The sequence below is a fragment of the Meles meles genome, chromosome 10 (genome assembly GCF_922984935.1).
Source record: "Meles meles chromosome 10, mMelMel3.1 paternal haplotype, whole genome shotgun sequence".
NCBI lineage: Eukaryota > Metazoa > Chordata > Mammalia > Carnivora > Mustelidae > Meles > Meles meles.
In genome coordinates, this window is record NC_060075.1 from 59775727 (window position 1) to 59788956 (window position 13230).

At 37.5% G+C, this 13230-nt stretch overlaps 1 long non-coding RNA gene across 1 annotated transcript; it reads left to right on the forward strand.

The window, feature by feature from the left end:
* The first annotated feature begins 208 nt into the window (after positions 1-208).
* On the forward strand, positions 209-11294 carry LOC123952250. The gene is made up of 3 exons (XR_006820581.1): positions 209-418; positions 2798-2893; positions 11134-11294. It is a non-coding gene; the product is annotated as an uncharacterized LOC123952250 (long non-coding RNA).
* Positions 11295-13230: the final 1936 nt, after the last annotated feature.

Here is a 13230-nt window from a genome sequence, read left to right on the forward strand (position 1 = left end):
CAGGGGAACATGTTTAGAAAAGAAAACCAGATGGGGCTTCAGTGTAGAGCATCCAGGAAGCAAGTGTGGGATGCCCTCTAATCCTGGGGATTCTGGAAACATGAGAAAATGTGATTTATCTTCTTGGCGAATTAACATGCAAAATGTGTTGGTGGCATTAATATTGAGTTTCAGATTTCATAATGAAATTTTCCAGATTGTGAAGGGAAAAAAAAAACAACCCGCTGGATACTGGAAGAAGTCATCTCCCCTTCCTACGAGACCTGCCATAGTAAAGGAGAATCAAATGAAAGGAAAGAAAAATGCACCCAATTTATCAACACTCGTATCAAGTGGAAGATGTCGGGATGTGTACTACCAAAAAACTAGAACAGATCTGAATGTAAACTTGCCCAGTTGCTGTCCTTCCCTTTTCTTGGTAAGGAATAATAATGTAATTGATGCCCTTGTGCCCTGGACAGGAGGGATTCTTTCAACAAAGAATGTAGAAAAAGAAAACAACAACCCAGTTTACATTAAAAAAAAAAAAAGACCTAAAGTTTAAATATAAATTCAGAAATAGTCATTCTGCAGTAGTCAGATTTAGTCATGGTGGTGTTAGCACCGGGCTTTGGGACAGGTGAGGTTCAGTGTTTCTTTCTAGTCAGACAAGGGCAGCTAACTTAGAGAAAATTATGGAAGGTTTTTGGTTTATTTTGTTTTGTTTTGCAAAATCACATAAAAACATTCTTCAAAGTTAGCATTGATCATTTGTATGACTAATGCCTTATTCTGAAAAATTTAGCAAAGTCCAAAACCAGGACTAGTATTACCAAATAAAAAGAGAAGTGATCTAAATCTTCACATGTGCTCCCTTTGCCAGAAAATTCAAAATAGCTAAAAATTAAAGTCACCTGAAATTCTTTTTTAAAAAAATTTATGTACTTACTTCAGAGAGAGAGAGAGAGAGGCAGGGAGGACCAGAGGGAGGAAAGAGAGAATCTCAGGCAGACTCCCTCCTTAGTGCGGAGAGCAATGCAGGACTTGATCTCATGGCACCGCAATCAGGATTGAGCCGAAGTCCAGAATTGAGTGCTTAACTGACTGAACAACACAGCTGCCCCTAAAGTCACCTGAAATTCTATCACTCAAATAAAGTCATATAAAAAGAAAGCTATCACAAAGTAAGGTCATATTCCACATCTAATAGTGCAATGTGCTTCTCCCTTATTATAAATAATGAATAGGTTTTCATGTCAAAATATGCAGATTAAAATAATAACTTTTAATGGCTGCTTAGTGCGTTATCTAGATATACCATGACTGAGCTACTAAATATGCCATCTTAGTACATTTATGTTGTTTCCAGTTTTTTCTGTGCTTAAAAACAATACTAGGGTGAATATATGCAATGATTGGAACAATTAGTGTATAGTTTAATTATATTTCTAGGATTCCAGAAAAAAAAAATTAGAGAATTAAGGATAGACCCAACAGTTTTAATTTCATGGTATGTAATATGTAATGTATCAGAATGCCATTCTGTCTCATAGTTCTTTATCCTCACTTATTGGCATAAGCCAGTAATAGAAATAAGAAGTATTTAGAGAGCAATTAGAACAGGGGGAACCTAGAGTCACCTGTAACAATCCTAATAGAAACCTAAGAAAAGATTTGTGTCACATAAAAAAAAAAAAGTAACTCAGTTATAGCTCATGAGTGAGTTAAATGAGAAATTAGGAATGAACAGAGGTTATTGAAGGAAAAATAAATTGTCTTTAAATGAAAGCAAAGGACGCACAAACTATGGCAGATTCCCAGCTAAAAATAAAGTTGTACTGAGTTAGTAAAGATTATTTTCTATAGTGAATTAAAAGACTAGATCTAAATAAGTCATCAGGGACCCTGGTGAAACTTTTGGCTACAATGTGCAAACTGTCATACTAAGTTGACTTGCGGTAGCAAAGACTAATGGTTTCCAGTGCACAGTGTCCATTGGGAGGAAACTGGAAGCAAACCTGGGAACTTCAGAGTGGTGATTCGTATCCCTATGTTTGTCAGGATGGCAGCACCTGGAAAAAAATGATAGAATCTCAGATTCCTAGAAAAATATAACTTTGGGGGAGATATGAAACATGGCTTCGACAAGGGGAAAATAACGCTCCACTGATTAACTCAATCACAATTGTATGTTCCTATTGATTAAACCTCCAAAGTAATACATCCTGTCCCCTCCTTTCTTTGTTGTTGCTGCTCTGATGGCTTAGAGCATTGAACTAGATTTTTCAGATAACCTGCAAACCATATCTTTCCTAGGACATTTTTTTTTCTTAAGATTTTATTTATTTATTTGACAGAGATCACAAGTAGGCAGAGAGGCAGGCAGAGAGAGAAAGAGGGAGGGAAGCAGGCTCCCTGCTGAGCAAAGAGCCCGACGCGGGGCTCGATCCCAGGACCCTGAGATCATGACCTGAGCCGAAGGCAGAGGGTTAACCCACTGAGCAACCCAGGTGCCCCCCTAGGACATTCTTTATTCCACCATCAGTATTATGTCTCTGGGACATATCTTTTTCTTTTGCCTGCTGGCAAGTGTTCAAGTGCTTGGACTATTGGATAAAATAGTTTGAAGGCCTCTGCAGCAGAGTCTCTTCTGGTTGCATTGTGCTCCACAGCTCCTTCCCAGAAACACCAGACAGCCTGCACGTAAGTCACTATACCACACCACACGTAGGTCACCACACTGCACGTAGGTCACGTAGGTCACCACACGTAGATTGCTGGTGCGTGCCTTCTCATTTGCTAGTCCTTTTCTTTTCAGAATGCACTTCCTGCCTTTTGAACACTAAATGGATTTTCTTTGAAGACTCTTCTTAAGTGTCTACCTCAATTAAACCTTCACGGGCCTCCCTCCAAGGTAGAGTTGAGATTTGTCCCTCTGTCCTCTCATTTGAGCGCTTTGCCAATTGCCAAGATAAAGCTTCTTGAACACTAAATGGCTTTTCTTCTGTGTGCCCTTATGGTGTCTTATAGAGCCAGACACTTAGCAGTTTCTCCACAAAGATTATTAAATAAATCAATCTCTTAGATTTCTCAGAGGTGATATTGAAAACAAAACAGAATGTAATTCTGTTTCTACTTTCAGAAAGACTTTACAAGTGTGCATCCTATAGGTGGTCAAGGAATTGAAAAAAATTGGTTTCCTTGTTATTATGGAAAATGTTTTGTCTTAAGTACGGAAATGGCTTAATGACAGGAAGCAATGTGTAGGAATAAATGATCATCTCTCTACTTAGAAAAGTGCTAGTGTCAAGATTCCCTAGGGACTGATGCTGGAAAACATGTCAAATATATTGCCTAGAAAAAAAAGAGAAAATCCTCTAAGTTTTCTTTTTTGTAATTGCCAGTTTCTTCTGCCTGGTGAAATACTGAGTTGACAAGTATAACATGCAAGAATATAATGAAAGCAGTGAAAATAAAAAATAATAACACTTGACTTTGATGTAGGAAAATAAAGATAATTGAGTTGAGGAAAAGTCCATTTATCTAGCTTATATTGAGTACCTATTATATACAAAGTCCTACTATAAGAGTTGGCTATGGACCTGAACAAGATTGAGTCATTGTACTTACTTTGATGTGTGAATACAGACAGTAATCAAAGTGAAATGTATTAAGCTTTAAATCAGCAACGTTCTATAGCTACTTAGAAGAGTAAGAGATAATTTTAAGTTGGAGGAACTGGGAGCTTCATGAAAAACATGTTCCTTGAGCAACTAACTTCATGACATCTATGTTATTTTCAAAGCTAGAGATTAACAAGGAAGGTGACTCAAAATGAAGAATAAATGAGAAAGAAAGTTCGAATATGACTTCGTAAATGCAACTGAGGATGGCTGAAAGGAGATAATCGACAACAAAAAGAGGATATGAAGAAAGTTGTTTGAGGACAGAAAAAGGATGAGTTAGGTTGCAGAGAAGATAAATTTATAAGGTACTACACTGTGAAATATAAATTATAGCCTAAGGAAAAGATTGTAGTGTCTGGAGAACATTTCATAATATTGCTGCAGTTGCAGGAGCAACCAAAAAACCATGCAATTATGCATTATAAATTTTATTGGAAATAAAAACTTTTATTGGCAATTAAGTATTTTATTAGAAATAAAGCATTCAGTGGGATTTAACTGTCATATAAAGCGATGGTGTTATTATACTGAGATAAGTCTTACATTTTCATCCCTTTGTAGTTTATAAATTCTGTTATTCTCATGGCCTCACATTAGGTGAAAAGAAGCAGGTGCTGTCATTCTCATTTAAGAACAGAAGAGCATAGCTCTAAGTAGTTTAGATAACATTGTTCAAGTTTGTATCGCCAGCACAATAAAAATCCAAGGATAGAACCTATATTTCCTTTGTGCAAATTCAATATTCTCTTACCTGTTCTACTTAGCACTCGAGGGAGATGGAGATAGAACTAGAAAAGGTCCTAACAGACATCACTGAAATAATCAAGGGAATATAAGGGGTTCTTTAGAAGGAAAAAAACTTAAAAAGTATGTCTATTAGAAATCTAGTTTGAAAAGCATCAAGTTTTGTTAGTAATTTTATAAATGTTACTGATAAAGTGAAGATGGCTTAGATTATAAAATTCAGACAACTAGAACTGAGGATCTAGCCCAGAACTTACAAACACCATGTCTTTTGGCCACATCTGTCCTCTAAAGATGTTTTGCGTGATCTTTGAGGTGTATTTTAATAAAATATTGTGAACAGTTGTTGCGATTTTGAAATTAGGAGACTGTATAGAAAGACCCCTATTTACAGCTTCTTTTGAAAATCAGAAGCTCCGGGAAAAGTGGGCTTTGGCCCAAGAGAATGTCAGCGGGACTGAATAGGGGCTTCACCCTTTAAACGGAGAAATTGTTCACTGCTTCAACACACTATCCCCTACTGTGCACTACTAGGGTACACTATTCACCAAGGGATCACGCCCAGTCTGTTTCACACCTTCATATTACTCAGTAAGCATTTGAGTGTTGGCCACTGTTCCTGAATCTAAGAAATATTTGAAGTGCCATTTGATGCTAATGGCAGGCAAGTCAGTTACGCCCTCTTTCAAACAAATTCCTTGGAGTATGTTGACAGAGAATGAACTTTGAGACTTCAGAAGACACATTCTACCCATAAAAATGGACTTCCATGCCAATGGCAGAGCTCCAGGGCGGGGGGACGGAGATTGAAATTATCCTGCTTCTAAAGTGCATGACATTGGCTCTTTCTGAAGCCAAGTTGTTTATTCTTCCTCGGATTCCATGAGATTCAGATTCATTCATTTATTCAATAAATATTTACTAAGTTCTCACTACATGCCAGGTACTGTGACAGTTGCTAAGGCAAAAATCAATGAATAAAGTGATCTAAAATCCTGGTCTTTATGGACCTTACATATTGTAAGAGTAGGTAGAAAATCAATATAGATAAGTAAATATATAGCAGGTTTGGAAAGGAGTGTTGGGAATGTGTAAGGGATTGTAGTTGTCTCAAGGAGGATCAAGGAAGGACTCAGTGAGAAAGTGACATTTGAATAACAGTTTGGGGGAAGAAAAGGAAAAACTTGAAGTATCTAAGGGAAGAGTATTTCAAGAAAAGAGATTTCCAGATCATTCCTTTAGGTTGCCCTTTGTGCTTATTAGTTCAAATTGTTTCCTGCTACTGGCAACCAAAAGACTTAAACATTTCGACCCATGAGTAAGGCATGTCTGACAACTCTGATATTATTCAGTGCTTTAAAAGGTATTTTAATATGTCCGGGCAAGGGCTTCCACAGTACCACAAATGGAGTACCACAGGATTTAATAAGCTTAATATTTAAAATTCTTTTAATTATTTCTGTTAACTCTAAACTGGCTAGAAGATTTTCTTTTCTTTTGTCTTTAAAATACACAAGGAGCTGTGTAATCAGAAAAACTATTATAACCAGAATAATATAAAATTAGTTTGAGCTTTTTCTTAAAGTGTGGCAGGGGGAAATATTTTCACATTTATTCCTCAGTTTGGAGATTTTTCCAAGGCTCCTAGATTAATTACCATTTACAAGGGGGTGAAGAAACTATTATTTATTTTGTATTGAGCCTGAGCCAGATAGTTTAGCGTTTATTTTGCTTTATGACAAATCACGCACAAATGAGTAGATTGAAACTCAGGCTAAATAATCTATGCAAATGTGTACAGCTAAGGAAGAAAGCAAGCCAGGATTCCCTCTCAGCTGATTTTCAAGTTGGGTTTCTGTATTATAAAAAAAAAAAGGAGAAGGTTATTCTAGACCATAATGTGATCATAACCATCTAACCACAATGACACCTACCTAAGGAGACTCTAATATAATTACTAAGAATGAAATTCAAACCATATTTTGGCAGCATTATGTGATGAGGCTAGAAATATAGGAAGGGGAGACTCACAAATGAATTGCTAGTGAAAACAGTGTCTGTTTCTGACAGACGTCTTCCTGCAGATTTACCTGTGTACCATTGGACATCACACTTCTCTTCCGAAAGAGTTCTGGAAGAATCCTCAAAACAGAAGTTCCTCTGTGCAGAAAAATAGAGCAACAAGAAAGGAGGAAGGAAGGAAGGAGGGAAGGAAGGAAAGAAAAAGAGAGGGAAAAAGAAAAGGAAAGAAGAGAGAGAGAGAGAGAGAAAGAAAGAAGAGAAAAGAAAGAGAGGGGAAAAAAAAAACAAACCACAAAAACACCCTGGGCTCCCAATGGGTTCCATTGTGCTCAGGACATAGCAACCCAATCCTGCTCTCTGTGAGAGAAATGTCAGGCCCTGGTGCTTGGAGGACCATACAACACTCTCACATAACTGTGCTGATGAGGTGTCACCTGTTTCCATCCAAAAGTTGTTGTAATATGATAATACCTTTGGGATAAGGCACTTTTCTGTCTATGAAATTATTGAATGCAGGCCTTATTCACCTCTCCACATTAGGCTTGGATGCTCAAAATCTGACTTTAGGCCTTGCAGAAATGAGAGGAGGCATCTAGCATATGAAAACCCTCCATCTGGAAAACTCCTTAATGGGAAATAGAGGAACTAGATGATCCAATGAGGTCCTCCACATCTTTAATTTCCATGATTCTGCCTAAGAAGTATTTTGGAAATTTTCTAACCCAAGGCAGATTCCACCGATTTCTGAAAATGAAGGTTGGGGGAGGCGACTGGCATTAAAACAAGAAGAGGAACTGTCCCTGATGGCCAGAAGAAGATGGAAAGCCCAGGGCTCCAACGGTGGAGATAATGGATCCCCCACCACCTTATCTTGCTGAAATAACAGAAGAGGGGAACGGATGGACCAGGCTGCCAATTTGTGGATTCTTCTGGCAATGGAACGGTCACTGAAACTATCCTCTCAGTAATTATCTGTTAAGAAACAGACTCATTTTCCTCTTTGGGGCCCTAGGCCTGTTTTCACATAAAAAAGAGATTAAGTAAATCCTTTTTGGTCCTCAGTCACTTCTGTAACTTCAGTTTCTACTCTGCTGGCTTGCTAACTGTCCGTGTCCTTAGGAGATAGAAATAACAACTGGCTGTAGAAGATCTCAGGGTGGGGAAACCAGAAAGGGATTTCTTGTGTTTGGGGAATAATGCATCTCACTGGAATAAAGGAGGCATAGGAAGTCATCTGTATCATTTCTGAAATGTAGCTTAAAAGACTGAGAATTTCGCCTTTTCAACTGTATCTGAATTTAGGAATATAAAACATCAACTTCTGCTACTTCATCTTCATAGTTGCCAGCATTATTGACTCTTACTGAAATGACTGTGATAGAACCAGTATTTCAAACCACATCTGTCCTCCCCAGGGTTAACCCACACACAGGGCCACTTAGGATTAGACATTAGAGCCTCTCCATTTTCTTTGCTGAGTGAATGAGCTATAGAATGACTGAGGCAATTTTCTGTTTGATATTAATCATATTTTTTATCAGATTCTTTTCTTTATGATTTTTAAATACTTGCTGAGATTTGTCAAAAGTCTCCAAGTGCTCACTGCATTTTAGCGATCTTTTATGACCTGGACGTTCAAAGACATTCTAGGCACTGACCCTGCCTTCCAGGAATTTTATTTTTAATTCTTCCATTTTGGGTAATCCTGTTACAGAAAAATAACCACTCATACATTGTTTATATTTCTTTAAAAAATTCAGTGATAAAATATATTTTCTATTAAAAGTATGATTTATTTCCTGAAATGGAATTTTTAGCTGCAAGTAACATTGACTTTTATCTAACCTGGCATTCTTAAAGGAATGTAAGTTAGGGCTTTTGTTGTTTTGTTGTTGTTTTCTCTCTCTCTCTCTCTCCCCGTTTTTAGCTCTTTGAGAATATCTAGGTAAAAGAACTCTCTCATCTTTTTACCTGTTTTCCATAACCTAAAAGAATTAAAAAAAAAAAGAAAAGCATGTTCTTAGATAATAGAAAAACTGCAATTCAAAAATCAGTGAAGTATGTGAATCAGGGTCCTAGCTGTATTATTGCTATTCATGTGTTGTCTTTCATGATAATAGAAAGGGGCAACTGTGACTGATTTTGAAAATATTAATGTACAATCCCTTGAATTTTCTTACTCTCTGTGGCAGGAGATATTATCTTGGTCCAGTAGCCATGTGCTATGAAGAGTTCTCAGTGGCCTTTGCTTATCAAGGACCAACTCATTCTGATTGGTGTCTACTGAAGCAAAGAGCTGCTCTCGCCTGCCGGCACCTCATTTAGTTTGTTAAGTGTATCCCCAACATTTAGCATGTTGGAAGGCTCAGTACATGTATACTAACTTGTGACTGAATACACTGAACCAATCAATGAGGTTTGTTCATCTAGCGACAGTGTTATACTTTTTTTTCCCTGTCACAGTCACCAGCTGTTCCCCAAACAGTGAGGACTGAACTGTATTAATATCCAATAAATGTGGTTTGCCCCGAGTTACACTTGTGACCTTGTGCCGGGGTCCTCTCTCTCTATACCCTGGTTTTCTCCTCTATAGAGTGAGGGAATTTCTTTTTTAAGTTTTTATTGATTTATTTCACACACACACACACACACACACACACACACACACACACACAGAATGCACAAGCAGGCGGAGTGGTAGAGGGAGAAGCAAACTCCCCACTCAGCAGGGAGCCTGATGTGGGGCTTGATCCCAGGACTCTGGGATCATGACCTAAGCCGAAGGCAGACTCTTAATCAACTGAGCCACCCAGGGGCCCCTAGAGTGAGGGAATTAAAGCAGGTATTCTCCAAAGTCCCTTCCAATTATTCCATACAATGATTAGTGTGTGATGACATCACACAGAATGTGTGTTAACACATTCTGGTATTACTTACAATGTTGGGGGCAGCAGACTTGCCATTCACTCCTCCTCCAAGAGGAAAGGAGCCAAGTTTAAAGAGGCAAGTAGAGGAGGATGCAAAAAAGTAAGGGTTTTCTTCTATTCGCAGCCTGATAGGCTTTTTTTGTTTAGGTTTCTAGAGGTGAACAGGATAAAGAGTGGAACTAAAATCATCAGAAGATACTTTTTGTTAATGCAGGAAGTCTTTTCATTAGATTGATTAGTGGGATAATGGTTGGTTTTATTCACAGGAAAGACTGTGCTTTTCATATTCATAAAATATTAGTGGCTCCAGACCCATTTAATTTCTACACATCTGTTAAGAAGAGAAAAAAAGAAACCTAATGATCTAACAGAAAAACACACTTAAGGCTAACATTTGGTTCCCAGACCGATCATTCTGTTTGCCAAAATGAAGTTATTGAAGCTTTCATAGTAATTGTTGTGACTGAGCAGAGCGAAGGGACGTATGCGCATTCCTGCTGCTATGTATACACATGTATTTGCACCTCACAAGCCCATATTAGAACCTGCTCTTTATTTCCTGAATGAAGCCTACATTAGTTAGTGATCTTCTGCAACATTGCTGAGAAATGGATGCACAATGTGTTCTTATTTAAAAGAGAGACAATGAGTAGACAGCGACGCAAAGCATTAAATTACTCTGCCCCAATTTATTTTTCAGAGCAGTTCTTGCTGAAAGGTCTTTCAGGAAAACAAGGACATTCAGGAAGCAACCCTCAGTCTCTGTGGACGAATGTGTTTATTGAGAGCTTGCTTGGTGAGAGGTGTACAGACTCCTGGACTTAGAGCTCCTGTTGCAGCTTTATTTCCTTCTGTTGGAAGCCTCCTCAGTTTCTTCATCTGTAAAGTGGAGCTCATAAGTGCGGATCAGATGAGATAACAATGTGACTATAGAAAGAAACAGTGGGAAGGGCACTGAGAGGTCACTGTTAAGTCTAAACCAAAAAAAAAGTTACTCTGTTACTGTTTTTACTTTTCACAAATTACATAATCCTCTTGGCTGTCACTCAGCAAATATGAAAATTACCTCATTGTGGTAACTATGTTTTAACCTAACTGTAATGATAAATTCACCACCAACAACAACCAGGGCACCTGCCCGCCTTCACCTCCCGGTGACAACGTACCCCTCCATGGGTTATGCATGAAATTAGCTACATAAATTGTGGAACATATCTATGCTTTAACTTGTTGTGCCATATCTAAACATTGCAAATGTTAAGTCAGGTATAAATCTGAGCAAAGATAAAATACAGGTGCTAGTTTTTGGTAAAATCTATCACCACCAGATCAGATGACAGTCTTACAATTGTAACGTCTCTGCTCTGTAATGTATACATTGCGGGGGAAAGTGGTCATTTGCTCCCACCCACATTTGTACTACTACTCCTTGATGGTGCTGGCTGGCCAGGATAAAACCACTCAGGGATGACACAATTGATGTGGGCCAGCAAGAAAGGAAATCACCATACTTCAGATATTTCCCTTCCTTCTCTCTGTTCCTCACCAATACAGGATGTGTGTTTCTGCAAAGATCTTTCCAAAATAATTAGGAATTAAAAATTACATATATATATGTGTAATTTTTAATTCCTAATTTTATATATTTATATATATATATACACACACACACCTCTTGGAAGCTTTTAATGACTGCTTTCATTAATAACCAGTCACAAGTGAGAACTGACTCATCTCTACAGCCCAGTGTTGACCCGTCTCTTTTTTCTCCACAGACTATTTACTGCTACCCTTTACCAGACACACTGATCAGAAGCCAGTGCTGCGAATCATTCCATCGGTGAATCCTACTGTTGAGGTTCCCAGCCTCCTCTACTTAGGCTACCTTGGTATCAAAAGTGCCCTGCTGATTTACTGGCTGAACTTCTCCAGAAAGAAAGAAAGAAAGAAAAGGAAGGAAGGAAGGAAGGAAGGAAGGAAGAAAGAAAGAAAGAAAGAAAGAAAGAAAGAAAGAAAGAAAGAAAGAAAGAAAGATAGATAGAAAAGAAAGAAAGAAGAAAAAAAAGCTCTCCCATATACCATGAACACATTTATAATTCCAGAGAAACTAAATCTAAGAGCACAGGAATGTGAATAAGAACCCAAAGTGAGTGGAAGATAAATGCCAGGTAAAATGTAAAATGTATCAATGGATAGTTGTCCTCTATGAATGTCCCAGCTTGACTTGTTTCCAGGTGTATGGGGGAGAAGGTCAATGTGCTCATTCTGAAACTAAAACTCAAATTTGGAAGGTTTCACCTGCATATGAATGATGACAAAAACTGACCTCATCCTTCAAAAGAACTTCACCTGGTTTTTTTCTAGGAGTTTCTGAGGTTACCTGACTTGTGTGTGAAATTCTGTCCACTCAGTTTTCGCCTTGAAAGTCATGTGTCCTCATAGGAGGACATAAGGAAGACCGCTGACACTGTCACCAGGGCTCTTCTGAAAAATGAGGGCAGTATACTGCACCACTTTCTTCTGAATAGCTTCTTTAATGACACAAAAACTTGTTCCACGGCTAAAAGCAGGCTTGATGACTACAATCAATACCAAGAGTCCCTTCTACATGACTCTATCTGCTTACTGGTCCTTTGAATCAATTCTTAAATATGTAAGTTTATCCAATTAATCAGAAAAGATAAAGTTTGTAGTAAGAAAATTTTATTTGACCTTATTAAATGATTTAAAACAAAAATCATGAAAGATCTTTTTAACCATAAATGTGTGAATTTGACCGCTAGTACGTCTAAACTCTAATAGAAGAATACAACATTTCAAACTTTTGGCAGCTGATTTCAAAAGAGAAACCATGTACCTGTATACACAGTAACTATTTAACTTAAGTGACTGATACTTTATAAAATATAAATATCAATATATCCATGTTTGTCATACTTCTATACTTCCTACTTACTCAGGGTTAATATAGAGTATATGATCAATAATGTTTACTAATTGAATTTTTTTTAAATATATTTTTTAATTGGCTGCTAGCTAAATAAATTGTCATATGGCCACTGGAAATCTCTCTGCTCAGAGGCTAGAATTCCGAAATCAGTTCATAGAAAGAATCCATGTAATGTGAGACAAGAGACAAAGCTCAGTAATTCCTATTGTATCTTTATGCCTAGTCTTTAATCAATAATTTACTTCTTATTGATAAGAAACAATTCCTACTATAGTGGTGTTTTTTTAAAGACCTGAATTTTCTTATAGCTCTGTTTTCTTAACAATCCTCAGCAATATTTTCCTGTGATTATCTAAGCACTGGCTCTTAAGGACTTCTGGGGGGAAAAAAAGATGTTATTTTAACTTGAAAGATGCCAGATTCACTTATATATTAAGCAAGGTCCACACATCTTCCCCCCCCCCTTAATAAAAACAAAAGTACAATTAAATAATGAGACTCAGCTACACTAAAGTAATAAACCAAGTAATGGGGAAGGGCTAGTGCTGAGGAGAGTCCAAAAAGTAGCTTGTCTATATGGACCAATGTCTTTCTCTTACTGTAGTTTTTTCCAGTATTTTTATTTTTGTAATCTACCTATAGCATAACATTTACTATTGGAACCATTTTTATATGTCAAGTTCAGCAGTACTAACACATTCATATTGTTAGTACTGTTAGTAACCTCACCAACCATCTTCAAAACTTTTCCTCCTGCAAAACTGAAACTCTATGGCATTATACGACAATTCCACATTTCTCCTTTACCCTAGGCCCTGGCAACTAGCATTCCACTTTGCCTTTAAGATTTTGACTATCCTAAGTGTTTCATGGAAGTGGAATCATATGGTGTCTGTCTTTTGGTGACTGGTTTATTTCATTT